Raw genomic sequence first — 27662 nt, forward strand, 5'->3', positions numbered from 1 at the left:
AAGAGTTTGCCTGATGGTGTTTGTGCTGGTTTGAAAGTAGTATGTACTCCCAGAAAAGCCATGTTTTAATCCTGATCCAATCTTGTGAAGGCAGCTGTTTCTTTTAATCCTGATCAACACTGTAGGTTGGAATCGCTTGATTGGATTATTTCCATGGAGATGTGACATACCCAATTGTGGGTATTAACCTTTGATTGCATGGAGATGTGACTCCACCCATTCCAGGTGGGTCTTGATTAGTTTACTGGAATCCTTTAAAAGAGGAAACATTTTGGAGGAGTTAGAAAGGACAGAGAGAGAGCTGACAGAAACATAAAAATGACAGTAGCAACAGAGTCAACAGAGAGAGGTGGTTGTTTTATACTTGGTAAACTGTTGTTTCAGAGAACAGAGACACAGATGTCTGGAGAAGCTTGGAGCCCAGCAAACATCTCCATGAGATGTTAAGCCAGAACATGGAGAAAACCAAGGGAATCCAGAAAATGAGAGTCAGCCCAGAGAAGTGAAGTGTGGAAACCCCACAGGAACAGGCTGAAGGCAGTGGAGCCCAGGAGCAAGGGACCAGCAGATGCCAGCCATGTGACTACCCAGCTGATAGAGGTGTTCCTGACCCATTGGCCTTTCTTGAGTGAAGGTAACCTCTTGCAGTGCCTTAATTTAGACACTTTCAGTTCTTTAGAACTGTACGTTTCTATCCTATTAAATTCCCCTTTATAAAAGCTTTTCCAGTTATGGTATATCACATTCTGGCAGATTGTGAACTAACACAGATTTTGGTACCAGGAGTGGAATGCTGCTGCAGTTTGCAAACACCAGACATATTGGAACAGTTTTTTTGATGGAAAAGGGGGAGATTTTGGAGAAACTGTGAGGAGTTTGATGGCAAAGGCCTAGAGTACTTTGAAGAGATTGTTTGTGTAAACAGAACCACTGCAGTCTGGACAAAGGGGAACAGAAAAGGGACAAGCTGGAGTTTGCAGAGTGAGAGAACCATGGAAGTTAGGGTCAGAAGCCAAAAAACCTCAGGTCTGAAGAGGGTGAGTTTGCCCTACCATATATGTGGAGAGGGTGAGTTTGTCCCAGGAGCAAAGAGCAAGCCTTCTCCTTTGTTGCTCAGGAAGAGTTGTGCCACCCCTGGCACTGGAGAGGGTGGAGCACATAAACTGGGGCTTGCGGGGAGCCTGGTTGCTACCCCATTGTTCTGGGGAGATTGAGCATGTGCCCTGGAGATGGCAGAGATCTTGGGGCCTCCCAAAGCTTGGAGAGGGTGGAGCTGAGAAAAAAGTGGTCTCCCCCAATGTCTTCCAAGATTGCAACCACCCCAGGGTTTGGAGAGAGCAAAGCCACTGCGTAGGTCCTTGGGAAGTGCGGGACTGCTGGTTTCTAAAGCCCTGAAGATAAATTACTTTCAGACTTTGAAATCCAATAGATTTTGCCCTACAGGTTTTCAGAACTGTTTGTGCCCAGTGACCCCTGTGTACCTTTTTATTTCTCCCTACGGTAATGACAACATGTATGCTATAAATGTCCCTCCTTCGTGTATTGGCAGCAGATAACTTGTTCTGAGTTTCACAGGTTCAGAGCCAGAAGAGAATTTTTGTCTTAGAACAGACCATGCTTATAGCTGACTTTGATGAGATTTTGTACCATTTTTGAGTTGGTATTGTATTTGTATTGTTACTGAAATGGTTTGGGGCTTTTGTGATGTTGTGATTTAAGTGTATGTATTTTATTGAGTATGGTTTAAGGTGATGTGTATACTTGCCAAGTTGACAGGGAATGGACATGTGGTAGTTAGGTTCAGGTGTCAAATTGGCCAGGTGATGGTACCTAGTTCTGTTGCTGTGGACTTGAATCATTAGCATGTGAAATTCATCTGTGGCTGATTACTACTGCAGTCAGCTAAGGGGAGTGCCTTCTGCAATGAGTGACATTTAATTTAATTAGCTGGAGGCTTAAAAGAGAGGTCAGAAGAGAGCTCAATGCAGCACAGCCAAGCAGCTCAGCATACGTCAGCTCAGCACAGCCCAGATGTTTGGAGATGCAGAAAGGAATCACCCGGGGAAGACCACTAGAACCCAGAAGCTAGGAGAGAAGGCCAGCAGATGTTGCCATGTGCCTTCCCATGTAACAGAGAACCTCAGATGAAAGTTAGCTGCCTTTTCCTCTGAAGAATTATAAATTTTTAACTGAATAAATCCTCTTTTATTAAAAGCCAAGCCATCTCTGATGTGTTGCATTCTAGCAGCTTTGGCAGACTAAAACAGTGTCCCATAGGTCTCTTAACTATTTTCACTTCTTAAAATTCTTCTTTCTTTCTGCTTCTCAACCTGTTTCAATTGTCTTGTCTTCAAGTTCACTGATTCTTCCTTCTTCCAGTTCCAATCTGCTGTTGAAACCCTCTAGGGAGTTTTCCATTTCAGTTATTATAACTTCAACTTTAGCATTTATTTTGGTTCCTTTTAAAAATTTGTCTCTTCATTGAAAATCTCATGTTATTCAGCCATTGTTTTCCTGATATACTTTAGTTCTTTCTGTGTATTTCCTTTTAACTTCTTGAGCATATCAAGGATCATTTTTTAAGTCTTTGTCCAGTATTTCCAGTTTTCTTTGTTCCTATTTTCTGGAGTTTTCCTCTTTCTTTGAATGGGCCATCATTTCCTGTTTCTTTGTCTTGTGATCTCTTGTTAAACACTGCACACTTTAATATTTTAAAGTGTTAATTCTTGGATTTAGACTTTGAGCTGTTTCTTGAGTTGTATCTAGTTTGTGTTATGGCAGAGATTTCCTTGGGTGCCCAAGTTAATAAGGCAAAACACATAAATGCTAAAACCTACCCCCTACCCCTACCCCTGCCTTGAGACTTTTACAGTCATTGCAAATAGGCTCTGCCTTGGTTGGTGCTCTTTTTCAGAGTTCAGCACTCCTTTCAAGAAGATCAGCCTGAGGCAAATGCAAAGTATAGTGTCCTCTCTGCCTTTTCCGAGCCTGTGTCATGTCCCAGACTGGTACTTGCTTGTAGCCTTAGGGTTCTCCTGCTTACAGGAATCCTAATGCCTCCTCTACTCCCCATGAAATAGACTTTCTCCCTCTCCCTGGTGCTCTATTGTAGGATTTAAAGCACGTAAGCCTTTGTCCCAGGCTGTCTGGTTTCTCACACTGATTTACCTGTCCCAAGCTGCTTTTCCTGGATGGCAAATTCCATGGTGGGGGCCAAATCCAAGAGGAGTTTCTTAGGTTAGTCTTTCCTAGCCAGAACAAGGCCTGGGATTCACAGTGGGATAGAGCTGACTCCAAATGCACTGGGGAGAGGGAGAGGGAAGGGCCAGTGTGAGTGTCAGGAGCTTTTCCTATGGTTTTTGAAACTGCATTTTCTTGACTTGGCACTTTTCCAGTTATGCAGCCCTTTAACTGCTCTCCATAGTTTTGAGGAAAGTTACTTTAATATTCCACTGCCACTTTTGCCCAAGGGGTTTTGGAACAATGACCACACTTACAGGCTGAAGCAGCTGATCAAAAGCAGTGATCAGTAATCTTAACACACACCTATAGATTTTGGGGAACTAGGTCTTTATATCCGCCCTGGCACCAGCAAGCAGTACCCAGAGCCAGACCTGTGGTCCCCACTGTTGTCTGCCATGAGTCTGGGGTATGGGATATGGTAGCTACTGCCAGACAATGAAATTCTCCATTATTTTCTGCAGCTTCCCAGCTTCTTCCTCTTGCTTTTTCCTGGATGCTGTGTAGTGTTCTACTAGACTCCAAAGTTTTAAAATAGTTGACTCAGATACAGTTCCTGCCAGTTCAGTAGTTGTTCTGGTAGAGGCACTGATTCCTGGAGCTTCCTTCTCCACCATCTTCTCACAATGAATGCTCTGTGATTATATTTCAAATCCCACAAACCTCTTCAGATAAATTTTCCTATTGGATATTGGTTTATTCAAAATATATCATTGCTGCTTTGCTCTTTTGTTCAAAATTGACATCACTTAAGGAATTTATTTTGTTATTTTAAAAAGATTTCTGCAGAAGTGTTGTTCAATCACTTGATATTTTCTACTCTTTATGGAATACAAAGTTCCCTGGAAGTAAGGCTCCCGAGGTCCCCTATGTAAGTGTGGAAATAAAAGACCATTGAAACGAGAGCAAAGGCTATTCAGCACTTGCTCTAGCAAAGGATTCAGTCACCATCATTTGTGTTTGACAGAGACTCAAAGGCACACAGAGAAGCAGGAAATCTTTATACTTCAGGCATGTCCCGATTGGAGCCTGTTGGCCTAGGGAACAGGAGCTAATCTACCGAAGTCCCCCTGGAAGTACACAGCTGGAATCCTTACCCCAGAAGGAATCAGAGACATCTTCTACACAACCCTTTCCAGCTCCTTCTCCTTCAGCTGTTCTACAATTCCTCCCTACCCCACCCACCCACCTACCCTCCTTCTTCTCCCTCCCTGACCCCATTCCTACCCCACCCCCACTCCCTAGACTTGGGACACCTCCACCCCTGCCCCACCCCTAATACTGTATTTTTTTGTCCATAATCTTAACTCACAGCCAAGAGATATCATCCCCTGAAAAGTTTATCTGAATATTAATGGCATTCCAGGGGGGTATAGTCAGCCCCAGGGTTAGACAATAAGGGGTGGGTGTTCTGTAGAGAATTTAAAAGCAATAAAATACTATCTTTACTGTCTGCTTTTTATTTTAACCATGCCCTGGCAATCCAAAACAAGTCAGTGATAAAATGCTCCTCCCTGGAAAAAACCTTTTCTTAGTATCTAAATTCCATACAATTGCAGTGGTTAATGTTGAGTTTCAATTTTTAAAAAAGCTATATGCTTTATATTAGCACATATTTATTATTCATCCTTTATGTTCTTCGTGTGGAAGCTGCTTCAGAGAACTCTCAGTTAAAGAGTAGACCCCCCACCACCACCACCACATACACACACATGCAAGCTAAGCTATATGTATTCTTTGGAGAGCAGACCCTAAAGATTTGCTTTGTATTACTTCAAAAAAAGAAATAAAAAGAGAAAAAAACACATAAATCCTATACCCCTTACTCCTACCTCTCATTAGCTGCTAATCTTTCAATCTACCCAAATTTTTACCCTTTCTCCCCTCCCTATTATTTATTTTTCTCCTTATTTTTGTTGTTTTACTCATCTGTCCATACCCTGGATAAAAGGAGCATCAGGCACAAGATTTTCACAATCACATTGTAAAAGCCTATTTCACCTCTCCAACCCTGTTGTACTACATATTCCTGTATTTAAATACTGGATGTGAAACAATGATGCCATGGTCATTATAAAGATGAGGAAACAGAAACTGAATCATTTCGATTCTGTCAGCATATGCAATTGGAATTTTCATTTTGTGTTTAAAGTTTAGAACAGCAAAACAGTGTAAAATTTTGGGATTAAGTGTAAATTTTAATTCATACATGAAATAGTTTACTGTGTATGAATCATTCTTTAAAATGTGAGGTTATCTTTTTACTGCAATTTAAAAAAATTTATCGAGAAACCCTCACACACATACAGTCCATTCATGGTGTACAATCAGTGGCTCACAATATCATCACATAGTTGTGTATTCATCATGATGATCATTTTAAGAACATTTGTATCACTTCAAAAAAAGAAATAAAAATAAAAAACCCACATAAATCCTATACCCCTTACTCCTACCTCTCATTAGCTGCTAATATTTCAATCTACCCAAATTTTTACCCTTTCTCCCCTCCCTATTATTTATTTTTCTCCTTATTTTTGTTTTTTTACTCATCTGTCCATACCCTGGATAAAAGGAGCATCAGGCACAAGATTCTCACAATCACAATGTAAAAGCCATATAGTTTATGCAGTCTTCTTCAAGAATCAAGGCTGTTGGAACACATCTCAACAATTTCAGGTACTTCCCTCCAGCTGTTCCAATACACCATGTTCTAGTTTGCTAGCTGCTAGAATGCAATATACCAGAAATGGAATGGCTTTAAAAAGGAGAATTTAATTTAGTTGCTAGTTTACAGTTCTAAGGCCATGAAAATGTCCCAATCAAAGCAGGTCTATAAAATTGTCCAAATAAAGGCACCAACAAGAGATTACCTTCACTCAAGAAAGGCCAATGAAGTTCAGGGTCTCTCTCTCTCAACTGGAAAGACACATGGTGAACATGGCAATGTCTGCAAGCTTCCTCTCCAGGCTTCTTGTTTCATGAAGCTCCCTGGGGACATATTCCTTATTCATCTCCAAAGGTCTCTGGAGGAGTGAGCTCTCTGCTTTGTGGCTCCTTCCGAAATGCATGCTTCTTTTAAAGGATTCCAGCAAACTAATCAATATCCACCTAGAATGGGTGGAGTCACATCTCCCTCTATTCAAAAGTTAATACTCTCAATTGGGCAAGTCGCAGCTCCATGGAGATAATTTAATCAAGTTTCTGACATACTGTACTGAATGGGGTTTACAAGAAATTGCTGCCTCCACAAGATTGGATCAGGATTAAAACATGGTTTTCCTAGGGCACATAATCCTTTCAAGCCAGGACACTGTCCAAATTACTCTGGGATTTTTGGGGCATCACACTAACCTGGACAAACCAACAAAATCTCATGCTTTATTCAAGATTCCATGTATTTATGGTGTTCAACTAAACTGACCATACAAGTTAAATTAGGAAATGTACTATCCCAGATATAAGTTTTGCACCCAAGAAACATCTCTGCCTTAAGTCTCACACAGAAGTTGAAGTTTTAAAATATGGACAATATCATCCTTTACGCTGTGTTCTGATTTACCTTAGTCCTATCCAGATTAGCTTCATTCATATACTGCAATTTTATTGAGATATGGTTACACACCATACAATCCATTCAAAGCTCACAGTGTCATCACATAGTTGTGCATTTATCACCACAATCAATTTTAGAATATTTTCATTACTCGAGAAACAATTTTTTAATTAAAGATTAAAAAAAGAGAAAACCCCAAACATCCCATATCCCTTTTGCCCCACTATTATTGACCCCTAGTATTGGCGTGGTACATTAATATTGCAACCCAGGGTTCAGAACCGTCTCCTATAATAGAAAATGAGACCTCAGCAACCTGCATGACCAGAGCCAGGCTAGAAGAAAAACAGCTTCCCTGGAGGAGAAAGAATGCTCTTAGTTATACATTAACAGACCTGAAAGTTCTTTGATGATTATCTGCCCTATTTTCCTGTGACGCATTAATACTATTGTAAGCACTATTATCTTAGAATAATACCCTAAAGATCCTCCTGGGCATATGTTGACTATAATCACAAAGCCACTCAAATCATGAGACCCTGTTGTTTTTGTCTCGGTCCCTATAACTGGCCCTGTTGATTCCCTTTTAATTAGGGGGTGCTATCTGTGTTTCTTCAGACTACCACCACCTGAGAACCTCTCCTGTTTGTAAGTCCTAATTAACTCATGTCTGGTGCCATGCCTGATGTATCCTTTGGTCTCAGAGTTGCTCAGTCTTGTACCCTGAAAGAGTTGGGTTTGGACTGTGATAATTTGTTACTGTTGGTGAAAGACTATTAGGAGGTCACTGTTAGCTATAGTTCATGGTTTGCAATAGGTGCCTTTTCCTCATATATTGCTCTGGTATTATTTCCCTGTACGAGTCATACATTTATTCTAGTTTATGAAAGATCTTTTTTTAAAAATCTTTGTACTGTTAACCACCATCATTATCCATCACAAGATTGACTGTGTTACCTGTTTCCATGTTTTAACCTCTAAAAGTGACACACATGACTCTAGATTTCCCCTTCTGGTGACATACATGACTCTAGATTTTCCCTTTCAACCATATTCACATACCATTCAACACAGTTAGTTATACTCACAATAACGTGCTACCATTATTTCTAAAAGTTTAAATTCAACCTAGTTAAAAATTCTGCACATATTAAGCAATCGCTTCCCATTCCTTAGCTTCTTTCTATTTCCTGGTGACCTATATTCTAGATATTACATCCATGAGTTTACATATTATAACTGGTTCATATTAATGAGATCATACAATTTTTATCCTTTTGTGACTGACTTATTTCACTCCACATGATGTCTTTAGGGTTCATTCATGTTGCTGTGTGCTTCAGAAATTCATTCTTTCACTGCTGAATAATGCTCCATTGTGTGTATATCCACATTTTGTTTATCCATTCATCAGTTTATGGACACTTGAGTCATTTTCATCTTTTGACAGTTGTGAATAATGCTGCTATGGACATTGTTGTGCAAATGTCACTGCTTTAAATTCTTCTGGGTATAGATTGAGTAGTGAGATTGCTGGATCTTAAGGCAACTCAATACTTAGCTTTCTGAGGAACAACCAAACTCTCTTCTACAGTGGTTATACCATTTTACATTCCCACTGGCAGTAAATAAGTGTTGCTATTTCTCCACATCCTCTCCAAAACTTGTAGTTTCCTGTTTGTTTAATAGTGGCCATTCTAGTATGACATGATATCTCACTGCGGTTTTGATTTGCATTTCCCTATTATATTAGCTACTGAAGATGAGCATCTTTTCATGTGCTTAATTTTTCGCCATCTGTATTTCCTCTTTGGAAAAATGTCTATTCGTGTTTTTTGTACATTTTTAAAATGGGTTGTATTCATTTGAAATTGTTATATACCCCAGAAAAACCATGCTTTCTATTATAATCCAATCTTGTGGGAGGCAGATCTATTGTTTAGGATGGAAACTTTGGTTAGATTGTTTCCATGGAGATGTGAGATACCCAGTTATGGGTATGGCCTTTTGATTGGATTGTTTCCATGGAGATGTGACACATCCAATTGTGAGTGTGACCTTTTTATTAGATGGAGATGTGACTCTGTCCACTGAAGGTGGGTATTTATTAGTTTACTGGACTCGTTTAAAAGGGGAAATATTTTGGAGGAAACTCAGATGCTTGGAGAACAGTTGCTTCAGAGCCAACAGAGATGCAGACATTTGGAGATGCTTGAGTGCAGATGCCTAGACAGGGACATTTGGAGATGCAGAACCCAGCAGATGTAGCCATGTGCCCTCCCATGAGATGTTAAGCAAACCAGAACCCAGATTTGTGTCCAGGAGGAACTAAGTGAAGGCCCACAGATGCTTAGAGAGGAAACCACTGGCATCAGAAGCTGGAAGTAATGGAAATAGGAACAAGGATAAGCAGGTGCCAGCCATACACTTTCCCATGTGACAGATACTGGCCTTTCTTGAGTGAAGGTAACTTTCTCTGGATGCCTTAGTTTGGACATTGTTATGGCCTTAGAACTGTGAACTTACAATGTAATAATTTCCCTTTTTAAAGGCTGTTCCACCTCTGGTATATTGCAATCTGGCAGTGAATTAGTCAAGGTTATCTAGAGAGAAAGAATTAGCAGGAAATATCTGTAGATATAAAATTTATAAAAGTGTCTCATGTAACCATGGGGACATAGAGTCCAAAATCCGAAGGGCAGGCTGTGAAGCTGACGACTCTGATGGAGGGTCTGGATGACCTCCACAGGAGAGGCTCACCAGCCAACACAGAAAGAGAGCCTGTCTCTTCTGAATCCTCCTAAAAAGGCTTCCAGTGATTAGATTAACCATCACTCATCACAGAAGGCACTCCCCTTGGCTGATTACAGATGAAATCAGCTGTGGATGCAGCCCATGTGATGATGATTTAATTCTATGAAATGTCCTCATAGCAACAGACAGGCTAGCTCTTGCCCAACCAGACAAACAGGTACCACCTGGCTAACTTGACACATGAACCTGACCATGACAGTCCACCCCTTGTCAACTTGGCAGCTATACACAACACCTTAAACAGTATTTAATTTCTAAATAGAAAACAATAAAAGACACATTTTTTCCTCACCTAACAATACTCAACTGTCCTGTAGACAATCAGAAACACATTAAATCTCCCCAGGATATGGTACAAGTCCTTGGGTAATATTCATTTTTAAACTAGATATCTTACAACTTAAATACTATAACAGGAACAAAACAACATTACAGTCCTCATTTCTGTAACTGATCACATGGTCATAGTTTATATTGATCACTACCTTCTTCCACTACCCGTTCCATGTTCCCTTTACCCTCAGCAAGTGCTTCAGCTGGCCATGGTTCTTTGCCTGGTGGGGTGACCCAAACCTTCATTACTGAAGTTTCAGAGCCATTGGTAGTCTTGCCTGGATTGGATTGTTGCAGTTTTCCATTGATTTTAATCACAGGGCATGGTAGTACTAAAAGATGCCCTAGGGGGATCTCCTATATTCCAGAATAACTCTTTTTTACCTCCATTGTGTAGTTGCAGTTCTATTTCCCCCAGATAGTCAGAATCAATCATACCAGCCAGTAATGCAATCCCCTTCATGGCTTGTTGATCCAGGGGCATGAATAGCCCAAAGTGACCGGGTGTTGTTTCTCCTGGTGGAAGCACTCCCCCTTTTGGAACAAAAACCTGTAGGCCAGCAGAGCTCAAAGTCGCAGGGACAGGAAGCAAAAATTTTCCTAGTAGTTCACTAGGAATAATAGTGAGTGATACCACTCCCATTTCCACCCCTTGGTTCCTGGACCCATGGATCCTGGCTATGGGAGAGACAGCACCATACAGCGGACACTAGTTCAGAGCATATACAGCTTCCTGGAGAACATTACCCCAGCCCTTCCAGGTATTGCTACCTAATTGGCACTGTAATTGAGTTTTCAAAAGACCATTCTGCCATTCTATCAATCCAGCTGCCTCTGGATGATGGGGAACATGGTGAGACCAGAGAATTCCATGAGCATGTGCCCATTCCCGCACTTTATTTGCTGTGAAGTGTGTTCCTTGATCAGAACAAGGACTACCACGATGATGGATAAGCTATTCTGTAAATCCACAGATGGTAGTTTTGGCAGAAGCATTGCATGCAGGGAAAGCAAACCCATATCCACAGTATGTGTCTATTCCAGTTAGAACAAATTGCTGCCCCTCCCATGAAGGGAGGGGTCCAATGTAATCAACCTGCCACCATGTAGCCAGCTGCCCACCTCAGGGGGCAGAGTGTGGGCTTCTGCTGCTGGCAGATTGGGCACTCAGCAGTGGCTGTAGCCAGGTCAGCCTTGGTGAGTGGAAGTCCATGTATAACCTCCATCCCTACTACCATGACCACTTTGTTCATGAGCCTATTGGGCAATGACAGGAGTTGCTGGGGAGAAAGGCTGACTGTATCCACAGAACAGGTTATCTTATCCACTTGATTATTAAAACCTTTCTCTGCTGAAGTCACCCTCTTATGTGCATTCACATGGGACACAAATATCTTCATGGTCTATCCACACATCTCTTCTCCAGACCTCTCTGACACCAATTTTCCAATTATGGTCTTTTCAAGTGCCTGAACATCCAGCCAAACCATTAGCAACAGCCCATGAGTCAGTATACAGATGCACCTCTAGCCAGTTCTCCTTCCAAGCAAAATAAACAACCAGGTGCATTGCTCAAAGTTCTGCCCACTGGGAGGATTTCCCCTCACCACTGTCCTTCAAGGATAACCCAGAAAGGCATTAGAGTGCTACAGCTGTCTACTTTCAGTTGGTTCCTGCATATTGTGCTGAGCCATCTATAAACCAGGCTCAAGTTTTCTCTTCCCTCAGTCAATTCATTGTAAGGAATGCCCAAGAGGCCATAGCTCTGGTCTGAGAAAGAGAAGGTAATGTGGCAGGAGTGGAGACCGTGAGCATTTGGGCCACTTCCTCATGTAATTTACTTGTGCCTTCAGGATCTGCTCTGGCCCTGTCTCATATATACCATTTCCATTTTATGATGGAGTACTGCTGCGCACGCCCAACTTTATGGCTTGGTAGGTCAGACAACACCCAGCTCATGATAGGCAACTCAGGTCTCATGGTAACTTGGTGGCCCATGGTTAAGTATTCAGTCTCTACTAAGGCCCGGTAGCAGGCCAAAAGCTGTTTCTCAAAAGAAGAATAATTATCTGCAGCAGATGCTAAGGCTTTGCTCCAAAATCCTAAGGGTCTGCATTATGATTCCCCTATAGGGGCCTGCTAACGCCTCCAGACAGCATCTCTACTTGCCACTAACACTTCCAGCACCATTGGATTTGCTGGATCATGTGGCCCGAGTGGCACATCAGCTTGTACAGCAGCCTGGACCTGTTGCAGAGCCTCCTCTTGTTCAGTTCCCCACTCAAAACTAGCAGCTTTTCTGGTCACTCCGTAAATGGGCTGTAATAGCACACCCAAATGAGGGATATGTTGTCACCAAAATCCGAAGAAACAAGCTAGTCATTGTGCCTCTTTTTTGGTCATAGGAGGGGCCAGATGCAGCAACTTATTCTTCATCTTAGAAGGGATATCTCGACATGCCCCACATCACTGCGGGGTATAGAAATTTCACTGAGGTGGAAGGCCCCTGTGTTTTTATTGGATTTATCTCCCATCCTCTGACATGCAAATGCCTTACCAATAAGTCTAGAGTAGTCTCTACTTCTTGCTCACTACGTCCAATCAACATGATACCATCAACATAATGGACCAGTATGATGTCTTGTGGGAGAGAGAAATGATCAAAGTCCCTGCAGACAAGATTATGACATAGGGCTGAAGAGTTTATATACCCCTGAGGTAGGACAGTAAAAGTATATTGCTGACCTTGCCAGCTGAAAGAAAACTGTTTCTGGTGGTCCTTACTAACAGCTATTGAGAGGAAATCATTTTCCAGATCAATAGTTACATATCAGGTACCAGGTATCATTCCTTGAGCAATGATACCACATCCGGAACAGCAGCTGCAATTGGAGTTACCACCTGGTTGAACTTACAGTAATCCATTGTTATCCTTCAAGACCCATCTGTTTTCTGCACAGGCCAAATAGGAGAGTTGAATGGGGATGTGATAGGAATCACTACCCCTACATCCATCAAGTCCTTAAGAATGGTAGTAATCTCTGCAATCTCTCCAGGAATCTGATATTGCTTCTGATTTACTATTTTGCTAGCCAGGGAGTAGTTCTAGCAGCTTCTGCTTGGCCTTTCCCACCATAATAGCCCTCACACCATGAGTTAGAGAGCCAATGTGGGGATTCTGCCAGTTTCTTAGTATGTCTATTCCAATTATGCATTTTGGGGCTGGGGAAATAACAACAGAATGGGTCTGGGGGCCCACTGGACTCACTGTGAGGGAGCTGAGCTAAAAACTCCATTACCTGACGTCCATAAGACCCCACTCTGACTAGTGGACCAGAGTGACATTTTGGGTCCCCTGGAATTAATGTCACTTCTGAACGAGTGTCTATTAATCTCCGAAATATCTGATCATTTCTTTTTCTCCAATGAACAGTTACCCCGGTAAAAGGCCATCAGTCTCCTTGGGGTAGGCCTGGAGAAAGAGTAACAGTATAAATTTGTGGCAGTGTAACAGGGTTCTCCTCCAAAGGGACCTGGCCTCCCCTTCAATGGGCTCTGGGTCTGTAAACTGTCTCAAGTCTGGAAATTGATTAAGGGACCATGACTCTGTGTTTTAGTAATTCAAGTTAGACTTCTTTTCACTTGACCTAGAACTCTTTTGTTTATACAGCTCAAACAAGAATTTAGTAGACTGCCCTTCTGTTGTATTTCTAGGTACCCCATGATTTACTAGCCAATGCCACAAGTCTCTGCGAGTCAGATTATTTTGACTCCTGCTTTGAGTTTGCTGTCTATTTTAACTGCCATGTCCACCCTGTCTTTGGCAATAAAATTCTGCCACCTGGCTTCTGCCAACTCAGGATTCCGTCATCCCCATTGTCTTTAAGGATTCCAGCTCAGTGACAGCAGTTCTCACAGTAATATCTGACCTACAGAGAAGTGCCACTATGGAGCTCTTCAGGGATGATGGTGCTTGTCTCACAAATTTTTTCTCACAGTTCTGGTAAAAGGTGCATCCTCTGGACATTCCTGGGGTGTAAGAGCAGGCTTTGCATGATAAATCCACTCTAACATTCCAATCTCTCTAAGCCTCTGGATCCTCTTATCTATGTTATACCAGGGCAGTTCTGGCATTTTAACCTCAGTTAATATCGGCCACCTTTTGATCCATGTTTCAGCCAACCATCCAAGCAAATTGTTAATGCCTTTTCTAATCCCTCGAGCTATAACATTGAAAGCAGAATCTTTGCTTAGAGAACCCATATCAATAAATTCAGCCTGATCCAGCCTTATATTCCTCCCACCATTATCCCACACCCTTAAAATCCACCGTCATACATATTCCCCTGATTTCTATCTATATAAAGGGGAAAACGCATACAGTTCTTTTGGAGTATAACATACCTCCTCATGTGTGATACTTTGTACCTCACCTTTAGGGACCTGTTGGGACTTTAGTCTAGTTATAGGTCTGGAAGAAATGAGGGGTGGTGGCGGTGGGTCATGAAAAGAATTAGAAGTATCTTCTAAACCATTTGCTTCAGGGCATTCATTTGCAGTTTCATCTAGTGAAACAGGATTAATCACTCTAGGGCTAATCCCTTCAAGTGGAGGTTGGACGGCCAATTCCTCAGGGCAGGCTGGAGGTGGGGCGGCTATGTCCTCAGGGCAGACTATTACAGGGTTATCTAGAGAAAACTCGGCATGACCTAGGGTTTCAACCTTGCCACCGACATCATTATCAATCCATATGTTGCCATCCAATTTTTCAGCAATCAATGCCCTCACTTTAATAGCAGACCCTATGCAAGATTGAGGTTTCAGTTCAATTTTAAAGTCACTACTCTAACAATAAGATTCTGAGTCTGATTTTTGAAATCTCAAGTCTATGGCTATAGGAAATAAGATTTTCCTTCAAGACACTCATAGAAACATTTACATCTGTCAGATAGCACATGAGCTTCTGTTTTTGCATGAGGAAGAACAAAAGAATGTCATAACTGCAGTGTGCTGAAAATAGATGGTACTTAATATTTTAAAATTTCAACTGATGTGTGAGGCTAAAGCAAATAATGTTTATTTGGTACAAATCTATACTTTGACTAGTGCATCTCCTAATATAACTTATGTAGATAGTTGATTGAACACCTTAAGTACATGGAACTTTGTATAGGACATGAGATTTTGTTGGTTTGTCCAGGTGATGCCCTGATAAATCCAAGAGTGATTTGATCAGTGAGTGGAAAAGTATTTGCAAAGTCCCCTTTGGGGAATGGTGAGAACGGGGGAAAACTAACTTCCCCAAGTTGAATTCTTGATATTCTCACAAGCAGTGTGGACAACCAAAGCTATAGGCTGACCCCCAGTCTTGGGGTTTGTTCATATGAAACTTAACCCCACAGGGGATAGGTCAAGCCTACTTAAAATTAAGCCTAAGAGTCACCCCCAAGAGAACCTCTTTTGTTGCTCAGATGTGGCCTCTCTCCAGCCAACACAGCAAGCAGACTCACCACCCTCCCCCTGTCTACGTGGGGCATGACTACCAGGGGTGTGGATCTTCCTGACAGCATGGGACAGAAATCCCAGAATGAGCTGAGATTCAGCATCAAGGGATTTAGAAAAACTCTAGAATGAGCAGAGACCCAGCATCAACGGATTGAGAAAACCTTCTCGACCAAAAGGGGGAAGAGTGAAATGAGACAAAGTGTCAATGGCTGATAGATTCCAAACAGAGTCGAGAGGTTATCCTGGAGGTTATTCTTATGCATTAAGTGGATATCACCTTGTTAACCAAGACATAATGGAGAGGCCAGAGGGAACTGCCTGAAAATGTAGAGCTGTGTCCCAGTAGCCATGTTTCTTGATGATGATTGTATAATGATATAGCTTTCACAATGTGACTGTGTGATTGTGAAAACCTTGTGTCTGCTTCTCCTTTTATCTACCTTGTCAACAGATGAGAGGAACATATAGAATAAAAATAAATAATAGGGGGAACAAATGTTAAAATAGATTTAGTTTGAAATGCTAGTGATCAGTGAAAGGGATCAGTAAGGGGTATGGCCTGTAAAATTTTTTTTTCTGTTTGTTATATTTCTTTTTCTGAATTGATGCTAATGTTCTGGGAAATGATCATGATGATGAATATGCAACTATGTGATGATATTGTGAATTGCTGAGTGTATGTGTTGGGAATGTTTGTTTCTTGTAATTTTTTTTAATTAATGAAATTTAAAAAAAGATATTTCCTAATTTTCCTTGTGATTTATTTTTGACCATGACTGAATGCATTGTTTGACTTCCACATATTTGTGAATTTCCAGTTCTCCTTGTTATTCATTTCCTGATTCATTCTTTTCTTGCTGTAGAGGATACATTTTATGATGTGAATATTCTTGGATTTATTAAGACTTATTTTGTGAGCTGACATGGTCTACCCTGATAATGAATCAGAGGCACTAGAGAGAATGTGTACTCTGTTGTTGTTGGATGAGGTGGTCTATATATGTCTGCTAGTTTTGATGGTTTAAAGTATCATTCAGGTCTTCTATTTCCTTATTAATCTTCTGTCTGGATGTTCTATCCATTATTGAGAGTGGTCTCTTCCTACTTATGTAGAACCATCTATTTCTCTCTTCAAATCTGTCAATATTTTCTGCATATATTTTAGGGCTCTGCTGTTAGGTAATTATTTTTGTCTATAAGTGTTATGTCTTCTTGTTCAATTGACCTCTTTATCAGTATGTAATGACCTTCTTTTTCTGTTATAGCCATTTTTTACTATTTTATTTGGTATTAGTGTAGCAGCCCTAGCTCTCTTTTTGTTACTACTTGCATGGTATATTTTTTCCTATTCTTTCCTTTTCAAACTGCTTACATCTTTGAATTTAAGGGCAGCCTCTTATAAGTGGCATTTAGTTAGGTCATGCTTTTTATTCATCTGCCAATATATGCCTTTGACTTAAGAGTATAATCCATTTATGTTTAAAGTAACTATTGATAGTGCAGGACTTTCTCCTGCCGCTTTGCTATTTGCTCTTTGTTAGTCTTATACTTTTTTGTCCCTCAATTCTTCCACTGATGCCTACTTTCATATTTATTTGATTTTTGTACTGTCCCATTTTGAGTCCCTTCTCATTTCTTTCTGTATATATGGTCACTGTTCTGGTTTGCTAGCTGCTGGAATGAAATATACAAGAAACAGAATGGCTTTTAAAAAGGGGAATTTAATAAGTTGCTAGTTTACATTTTTAAGGCTGAGAAAATGTCCCAATTAAAACAAGTCTATAGAAATGTCCAATCAAAGGCATCCAGGGAAAGATACCTTGGTTCAACAAGGTCGATGAACTTCAGGGTTTCTCTCTCAAGTGAGAAGGCACATGGTGAACACAGACATGGTTTCTCTCTTGGCTGGAAGGGCACATGGCAAGCACAGCATCATCTGCTAGCTTTCTCTCCTGGCTTCCTGTTTCATGAAGCTCCCTGGGAGGCGTTTTCCTTCGTCGTCTCCGAAACGCTGGCTGGTAGACTCTCCGCTTCGTGGTGCTGCAGCATCCTCGGCTCTCTCTGAATCTCTCGCTTTCTCCAAAATGTTTCCTCTTAAAGGATTTCCGTAAACTAATTAAGACCCACCTGAATGGGTGGAGAACATCTCCACCTAATCCAGTTTAACAACCACGCTTGATTGAGTCACATCTCCAGGGAGATGATCTAATTACAGATTCAAACATATAGTACTGAATAGGGATTAGAAGAAATGGCTGCCTTTACAAAATGGGATTAGGATTAAAACATGGCTTTTGTAGGGTACATACATCCTTTCAAACCAGCACAGTCATATATTTTCTTTGTGGTTACCATAGAGTTAAAATTTAAAATCCTAAATCTGCAACAGTCACATTTTATTTGATACCAACTTAACTTCAGTAGCATTCCGGAATAGTGTTCCTATACTCCTCCATGCCCCCCCTTTGTTGTAGCTGTTACAAATTATATCTTTATACATTGCATATTCAAAGCCATAGATTTATCATTATTGTTTCTGCGTCTGCAGTTTAGAAACTGTAAGAAGCTTTTTGGTATGTAATGAAAATATAGAATGTAATAATACTGACATTTAGTATTATCCATTTGGTTACTTTTACTGGAGGTCTTTCCTAGTCACTTTCCTTTCAGTCTAAAGAACTCCTTTTAGTCTTGCTAATAGTGTAGTTTGCCTTCAGTTTTTGTTTATTTGGAATGTCTTAATTATTCCCTTATTTTTGAAAATCAAGACTGGATATAAAATTATTGGTTGTTTTCTTTCAGCACTTTAAATATTTTGTCCCATTGCTTTCTTGCCTCCCTAGTTTCTGATGAGAAATCAGTACATAAACTTATGAGACTTTCTTGTACATAATGCATTTCTTTTTTCTTGCAGTTTTCAGTACTCTGTCATTCAACAGTTTGGCTATGTATGTGGGCAAGTTCTCTTTGAATTTATCCTGTTTGAGGTTCTTGGGATTCTTGAATGCACACATTTATATACTTCATTAAATTTGGAAGGTTTTCCACCATTATTTCTTTGAACGTTATCCCTGCTCCTTTTTCTTTCTTTTACTTCTGAGTCTCCAATAATGAATATAAAGATATATTTAATGGTGTTTATTAGGCTTTGTCCACTTTTTAAAAACTCTTTTTTCCTTCTGTTCCTGAGCTGAAATCATTCCTAATGTCTTGTCTTTAGGTTCACTGATTCTTTCTTCTTCCATCTCCTATCTGTTAATGAAACCCTCTTGGGAATTTTTAATTTCATTAATGTAGTCTTCAACTCCAGTATTTCTTTTTAGTTCCCTTTTTAAAATTTCCATCTCTTTATTGAGATTCTCGTGGTGCTCATTAATTCTTTTCCTGATATCCTTTAGTTCTTACTGTGTTTTTATTGACCACCTTGGGCATATTGAAATTTTTTTTTGTTGTTTGTTTTTTTTTAATCTTTGCCTGTTATGTTCAAAGTCTAGTCTTCTTTGTTGATGGTTTCTGGATTTATATCTTGTTCCTTTGCATGGACCAGCATTTAACTGTTTCTTATTTGTTTTACTGTCTTTTACATACTGTACAATTAAATATTTTAAAGGGTTAACTCTGGGATTAGTCCCTGAGTTGTCTGTTCTTTAATTTTGAATCCAGCTACTGGTATAACAGAGATTTCCTTTAGTGCCAGTAGCAAATAAAAGTAAGCAACCAATGTAAAAACAAAAAATCCAACAACAAAATTGTTTGTTTTTGGGTTGTGATTTGCAATTCACAGTCTTTGCAAATTGGCTGTGTTTTGGTTGGTGGTCTTTAGAGTTTGGCCCTCCTACCAAGATCAGTCCAAGACAAAGTAAAGTACAGGGTCCTCTTTGTTTTGTCTGAGCATGTGTCAAGATTGCTTCTTTCCCTGCTCTTGTGCTTGCTTGTGGCCTGAGGTATTTCCCTGTTTTCAGGAATTTGAATGCCCCCTCTACTTCCTATGAAATAGACTTCTTCCCCATCCCGGGTACTCTATTATATAACTTAAGGCACATAATCCTTTGCCCAAGGCTATTTAAACTCAATTGCTTTTTAAGCTGCTTTAGCTGTATGCATGCTCCTTCTGCCTATAGTACAAGTTATGGGAAAAAGTGAGCCCGAGTCATATTTCCTGGCTTAGTCTTTCAGATTTCCACCATATAGACTGGCACTGACACATAGGCACCCCTGTGTGCATACAGGGGTTACTCTATTCCTTCTGGAACTGGGCCAGGGACCCACAATGGGAATGCAGGCTGGCTTGAATAGCACTGGGGAGGGGATAGGGAAATGCTAGCAAGTGCACCACAAGTTTCACCTCCTGTTTTTCAAGGTGCATTTCCTTGACTTGGTACTCACCCGGTTACAGCAGATGGCTCAGCTAGTTTTTGCTAGCTATTTGAAGATCCTGGGGGAGAACTGTGCCCTGGAGTGTCTTGTGCCATCATCTTTGTTGACCAGCCCTGCTGCTTTTAAGTAGCCTTTTTCTTGATTTGGCATGCACCCTGTTTCTGCTAGCCTTTTAACTGTTTTCTGAAGATTTTAGAAAGATATTTCTTCCAGTTCTTCCTGGACTTTCAAAGCTTCTGTGGGGGAATGGAGACTGTATTGTCTTACTCCACCATCTTGCTTGGGGCTGAGACTTTTTTCTTTTCTTAAATATTTTTATTGATAAATTTTCACACAATACAGTCCATACATGGTATACAATCAATGGCTCACAATATCATCACATAGTTGTGTATTCATCACCATGATCATTTTTAGAACATTTGCATCACTTCAGAAAAAGAAATAAAAGGAAAAAAGAAAAAACTTATATGTACTATACCCTTTACCCCTTCCTTTCATTGACCACTAGTATTTCCATCTACCCAATTTATTTTACCCCTTATCCCCCTATTATTTATTTGTTTGTTTAGCCATTGTTTTAGTTTGCTAGCTGCCAGAATGCAACACACCAGAGACAGATTGACTTTTAATAAAAGGGGATTTATTTCATTGGTTCTTCAGAGGAAAGGCAGCTAACTTTCAACTGAGGTTCTTTCTTACGCAGGAAGGCACAGGGTGATCTCTGCAGGCCTACTCTCCAGGCCTCTGGGTTCCAACAACTTTCCCTGGGGTGATTTCTTTCTGCATCTCTAAAGGCTCGGGCTGAGCTGCTAAGTGCTGAGATGAGGTATGCTAAGCTGCTGTGGCTGTGCTATGTTGAGCTCTCTCATTTAAGCACCAGCCAATTAAGTCAAACATCATTCACTGCAGCAGGCACACCTCCTAGCTGACTGCAGATGTAATGAGCAACAGATGAGGTTCATGTACCATTGGCTCATGTCCACAGCAGCAGAACTAGGCACCTTCACCTGGCCAAATTGACACCTGAACCTAATTACCACACCCACATTTTTTTTACTCATCTGTCCATACCCTGGATAAAAAAGAGTATCAGACACAAGGTTCTCACAGTCAGCCAGTCACATTGTAAATGTTATCTTTATATAATCATCTTCAAGTTTCGAGGCTACTGGAACACAGCTCTACAGTTTCAGGCACTTCCCTCTAGCCTAATACACCTTAAACTAAAAAGGGGATTTCTATATAATGCATAAGAATAATCTCCAGGATAACTTCTCAACTCTGTTTGAAATCTCTCAGCCACTGAAACATCTCTCCCTTTAGACTTTTTTCTTAATACAGGTATTTATAGCTCTATATGTCTCTATTTGCACTGCTTTTGTTGCATACCAAGATTAATTTTTTTTCTTTTTTGACAGTAGGGTCTATATTTTACTCATGTCTTGAGTCTTCAAGCTACAAGCACTGTATGTGATTCCTAGTAGTACTTAGGAAATGTCTGCTTCATCTTATCTGCTTGTCCCGAGGTGGGGCAATTCTCTCCACACACAGAAGTCAGTTACAGTGATGTGACAGCTCCTGGCCATGACAGGTGCTCTGCCATCAGTCACCTTGGGATGGGGGCAGGGTCAAAACCTTCCTTCCACGTGGCATTTCTTCTGAAAGCACCAGTCTGTGTATTCAGTAGCTGTCCTCACCAGGGTAGCTGCCCCTGCGGAAATTTCCCTCTTGTTTATTCTTTTTACATTGTATACAGAGTTTTGGAATGCTGTATTTTCATTTGCATTCATCTCAAAGTATTTTCTAATTTCCCTTGTGATTTCTTCTTTGTTCTATTTGTTATCTCAAAGCATGTAGTTTAATTTCCACATATTTGTGAATTTTTCTGATTTCCTTCTATTACTGTTTTCTAATTCCACTCCATGGTGGGGCAGAAAACAACCTTTGTGTAATTAAAATTATTAAGACTTGTTTTATGACTTAACAGATGGTCTGTCCTGGAGAATAGAATGCTCCATGTGCATCTGAGAATGATGAGTATCATGCTGTTGTTGGGTGGAGTGTTTTACAAATATCTGCTAGTCTACTTCATTTACATTGTGGTTCAAGTCTTCTATTCCCTTGCAGATCTTATGTCTACTTCTATCCATTTTTGAAAGTTTGTTATTGAACTAACCAACTATTATCGAATTATTTATTTATCCCCTTGATTTTGTTAGTTTTTAAAGAATTTATTTACAAACATGCTATACCCACTAAGCAAAATCTCCCCTTTCCAGCCCTCCTGCATCCTCTCATAACCTCTGTATGTCCTTGTGAATTTGCTATTCTAGATAGCTCATATAAGTAGCATTATGCAATATTTGTCCTTTTGTGCCATGCTAATTCAATCAGCATAATGTTTTCAAGGTTATTCCATGTTGCAGCATGATTCCAAACTTTTTTCTTTCTTATGACCAAGTAATATATCACTGTGTGTATATAACACATTTTGTTTATCCATTCATTATTGGTGGACACTTGGATTTTGTCCACGTTTTGGCTATTGTGACTAATGAAGCTGTAAAAAGTAATGAAAAAATATCCATTTGAGACCCTTTTTTTCACTTTCTTTGTCTATCTACCTAGGAGTTAGATTGCTGGATCACACAATAATTTTATATGTAACCTTTTGAGGAACCACTATATTGTTTTACACAGTGCTGCAACATTTTACATTCCTACCAATAATATACTGGGGTTCTGATTTCTCTACTTCCTCGCCAATGCTTATTCTCCATTTTGAAAATAACTGTCATCAGTCCCTTGAGGGATGCGAGAAGATTTATGGAACTATTAAACTTTACCACCAGAGAAACCCTGGATACTGTGTTAAACATTAAGGAAACCAAATTAATAAGCCAAGCCCAGAATCTTGAGGCTTGCTCTTGTGAAGCTTATGTATGTGAAATAAGCTTAGTCTACCTATAGGTATGCCTAAGAGTCACCTCTGGAGGACCTCTTTTTTTTTTTTGTTATTGCTCAGATGTGGCCTCACTCTCTCTATGCCCAACTCTTCACATAAAACCATTGTCCTCCCCCCTATGTGGGACATGACATTCAGGGTTGAAAGTCTCCCAGGTGGTGTGGGAAATGACTCCCAGGGATGAACGTGGTCCTTGCACTGTGCTTTCAGCAATGCCATCCTGACCAAAAGGGGGGGAAAGAAGTGTGACAAATAAGGTATCAGTGGCTGAGAGAGTTCAAATAGAGTTGAAAGGCTACCCCTACACATGCTTCAGTTAGACCTTGCTACCTATCATAACTTGCCAAACTCCAACCAAAACCATTCCTGCCAATCCTAAAGAACACCTAGGGTAATATATAAGATTCTACCAAGATTTCATGCACCAGGGTAACTTTACAAAACCTACAACCTCCAGATGGGTCCTGGACCAGATGGGTCCTGCAATGCAGAGGGGCCAGCCTTTCCAGAATATCAACTATTCCATACCCTTATCCCATGCTATCAACAGTGCCTTCTAACATGAAAAATTAGAATGAGGATAGCCAAATACCCCTAAAGAGTGGGAGAAAGATCAAAGGTGATGGTGGAGTTATACGGAGAAGGTAGGGTTTAACCAATGAATATGAGTGCTGAATCATAATATTGATATTTCTTTTAGCCTCCAGTACCTTAGAGCATCTAGAAATAAAAACCTGAAATTGTGGAACTGTAATCCATACCAAAATCTGGATCTGTTCTACAACAAATTATTTTGTACTTTGAAATTTATTGCTTTTATGTATATATGTTATTTAAAGAGAAGGAGGAGTATAACAGAGAAGATAGGATTTAACAAATGAGCATGACTGCTGAATCATTATATTGATATTTCTGTTGATCTCCACTAACTTGGAGTAGCTAGAAGAAAAAACAAAAAATCATGAACTGTAACCCACACCAAACTTTTAAATCTGTTCTATAACTACTTGTTAAAATGTACTTGGAAATTTATTGCTTTTTTGTATATTGTTATATTTTACAATTTTAAAAAATGTAAAAAAAAAATAATTGTCATCCTTGTGGTATGTAGTGGTATATCACTGTGATTTTGATTTTCATTTCCCTAATGGCTAATGATTTTTGAACTTCTTTTCATATGCATATTGGTCATTTGTATATCCTCTTGGAAGAATATCTACTCAAGTCCTTTGCTCATTTTTTTCTCTACCAATTTTTAATTAGGTTGTCTGTCTTTTGATGTTGCATTGTAAATATTCTTTATATATACTGGATATTAAGCCCTTATCAGATATGAAGTTTCTACATATTTTCTTCAATTCTGTAGGTTGCCTTTTCACTTACTTGATAATGTCTTTTGCACAAAGGTTTTAAAATTTTTATGAAGCCCAATTCATCTAATTACCTTTGCTGTTTGTACTTTTGGTATCATATGTAAGAATCTGTTACCTATCTGTGGTCGTGAAGACTCCCCCATGTTATCTTCTAAGAGTTTTATGGCTTTAGCTTTTATATTTAGGTCAATGATAAATTTTGAATTAGTTTGTATGTGGTGTGAGGTAGCAGTCCAGTTTCATTCTTTTGTATCCATTTTTTCCCAACACCATTGCAAATGCCTTGGTACCTTTAAAAACTCAGCTATATATGTAACAGTCTCTTTCTGGACCTTCAATTCTATTCCATTGGTTTGTCTGTCCCTATGCTGATAACACACTTAGTTTCAAACTTTTTTTTTTTTTTCAAAATTGGTTTGGCTGTTTAGATCCCCTCTCAGTTCCATATGAATTTAAGGATCAGCTTTTCCATTTAATAGAAAATAAAGCCTACTGGAATTTTTATAGGGATTGCTTTGCATCAAAGATAACTTTGTGCACTATTGACATCTTAACAATATTGTGTTCCAGTCCGTGAACAGGGGATGTCTTGTCATTTATTTAGGTCCTTTTAAATTTCCCCTAGCCATGTTTTGTAGTTTTCAGTATACAAGTCTTTCACATTCTTGGATAAATTTATTTCTAGATATTTTATTCTACCACATTTCTTTTAAATGCTATTGTAAATGAAATTGTTTTCTTAATTTCCTCTTCAGAGTGTTGATTGCTGTTATATAGAGAATACTGATTTTTTATTGGCTGAACTTGTACTCTGACATTTTGCTAAGTTCATTTATTAGTTCTAGTAGACTTCTTGGGATCCCTTTGGATTTCTATATATCAGAGTAGCTGGATCTGAAGCTAACCTGGCTGGCAGCAGTGTTTAGGCAAAGCTGCAGGCTCCTCAGAAGTATATCTCATCTTTACCGGCAAGCACAACATACAAAAGCTGCCCTACAACGTGAACCAGGATTCAGTTTTAATTTTGAACTCACTGAATAGCAGAAAGAATTTCAAGCTATTACTCATAAATTTGCCAGAAAGGAAATAATCCCTTTTGCTGCAGAATATAATAAAATTGGAGAGTACCTTTTCACCTAATTAACAGAGTGTGGGGACTTGGTTTGATGAATACACACATTCCAGAGAGTTGGAGGTGCTTGGTTTTGGATGCTTTGATGCTTGTTTAATTACTGAAGAGATAGCTTATGGATGTACTAGGGTTCAGACTGCTACTGAAGCTGATTCCTTGGGGGTAAATGCCAGTTATTTCTGCTGGAAATGATCAACAACAAAAAATGTATTTGAGAAGGATGACTGAGGAGCAACTGATGTGTGCCTATTGTGTAACAGAACCTATAGCAGGGTCTGATGTTGCTGGTTTTAACTGAAGCAGAAAAGAAAGGAGAGGAAGACTTTTGGAAAGCTGCTTGTAGAGCACCAAGAGATAGCTTTCTTGCTGGTTTAAATGGCAATGAAAGTTGAACTAGCTAGATTAAGTTACCAGAGAACAGCTTGGGAAGTCAATTCTGGTTGCCAAAATACCTTTTTGCCTCTATTGCCAAGGCTTTTGCTGGAGATACTACAAATCAGTTAAATACTGAGGCTGTGCAAATTTTTGGAGTCAATAGATTTAATACTGAATATCCTGTGGAAAAACTAATCAGAGATGCCAAGCTCTATCAGATTTATGAAAGTACTGCACAAACTCAAAGGCTTATTTATTGCCTGTGAACACACTGCCAAGTATAAAAATTAAGACCTCCAAAGAAACATGGTGAATTGTTGAACCACAACATGACTCACTATTTAAGCTCCAGAAAAGATAAAAGGCTTATACAAACAATTATTCTTTTTTTTTGCCTTTAAAAGTCATCATCTGTTATCTTAAAGCAGTTTTATTCACATACTATACAATCCATCCAAGGTGTGCAATCAGTGGCTTTCTGTAAAATCACAGACTGTGTTTTCATCACCACAATCAGTTTTAGAATGTTTTCACTGCTCCAAAAAGACCATTTCCCTTATATCCCCCTGTTATTAACACTTAGCATTGGTCTGGTACCTGTTTTACAATTGATGGAAGAAAATTATAATATTGTTAACTCTAGCCCATAGTTTACATTAGTTGTATTTTTCCCATATACCACCCTATTATTAACACCTTGTAATAGCGACATACTTTTGTTCTAATTCATGGAAAAACTTTATTATGTTTTTACTATTAACCACTTTCATTGTCTACAACAGGTTTCACTTTGTTATACAGTCCCATATCTCATCCTCTAGCTTTCCTTCAAGTGATGTACATGACCCTAAATTTCCTCTTTCAGCCACAATCACACACAACATGCAGTGCTATTACTTACGCTCACAATAATGTGCTACCATCACCTCTATCTATTTCTAAACATTTACAATTAACCTTATTAAAAGTTCTGTACAGATTGAGCATCAGTTCCCCATTTTCTACCCTCATATTTTCTGGTAACCTGTACTCTAGATATTAACTCAATGAGTTTGCTCATTATATTTAGTTAATATTAGTGAGATTATACAAATTTATCCTTTTGTGTCTGGCTTACTTCACTCAACATAATGTCCTCAAGGTTCAGCCAGGTTGTTGCATACATCAAGACTTCATTTCTTCTTACAACCGAATAATATTCCATTGTGTGTATATACCACTGTTTGTTTATTAATTTATCTGCTGCTGGACATTTGAGTTGTTTTTACCTCTTGGCTAGTGTGAATAATGCTGCTATGAACATTGGTGTACAATATCTGTCTGATTCCCAGCTCTCAATTCTTTTGGGTATCTACCCGGTCATGGGATTGCCAGGTCATAACTGTAGTTCTATATTTAACTTTGTGAGGAACTGCCAAACTGTTTTCCATAGTGTTGTCACCATTTTACATTCCTACCAATAATGTGTTTCTCTGCATCTTCACCAGCACTTATCTTCTATTTTTAAAATAATAGTTATTCTAGTGGGTGTGAAATGGCATCTCATTGTGGTTTAGATTTGCATTTCCCTAATGAATAATGATGTTGAACAGCTTTTCATGTGCTTGCTGGCCACTAGTATATCTTCTTTGGAGATAGTCAAGTCCTTTGCCTATTTTTAAATTGGGTTGTCTTTCTGTTGTTGAATTGTAGGATTTCATTATAAACTCTGGATAGTAAACCCTTATCCGCTAATAGGATTTCCAATATTTTCTCCCATTCTGTTGGTTGTATTTTTACTTTCTTGATAATTTCCCTAGATGCACAGAATTTTTAATTTTTGTGATACCTAATACAAAGACCTGGAGATGCGAAGCTCCATCCAAGCTCCCTATGTTTTCTTCTAAATGTTTTTATAGTTTTGGTTTTTGTATTTAGGTCATTGAGCCATCTGGAGTGGATTTGTATATGGTATGGGGTAGGGATCCACTTTCATTTCTTTGCATTGGG

General features: G+C 39.4%; 1 long non-coding RNA gene and 1 pseudogene across 2 annotated transcripts in view; both read left to right on the top strand.

Moving 5' to 3' along the window:
• LOC143684538 (uncharacterized) overlaps positions 1-27662 on the top strand; it is a 117298-nt gene that overhangs the window by 43620 nt on the left and 46016 nt on the right. The window contains exon 2 of one of the 2 annotated variants that reach the window (XR_013176068.1): positions 385-634. The exons of the other annotated variant lie outside the window; for it this stretch is intronic. This is a non-coding gene — a long non-coding RNA (uncharacterized LOC143684538). The remainder of the gene's footprint in view (positions 1-384; positions 635-27662) is intronic. 2 annotated transcript variants of the gene reach the window in all.
• Positions 993-25733, top strand: LOC143682200 (medium-chain specific acyl-CoA dehydrogenase, mitochondrial pseudogene; annotated as a pseudogene).

The sequence above is a fragment of the Tamandua tetradactyla genome, chromosome 5, assembly GCF_023851605.1.
Source record: "Tamandua tetradactyla isolate mTamTet1 chromosome 5, mTamTet1.pri, whole genome shotgun sequence".
NCBI lineage: Eukaryota > Metazoa > Chordata > Mammalia > Pilosa > Myrmecophagidae > Tamandua > Tamandua tetradactyla.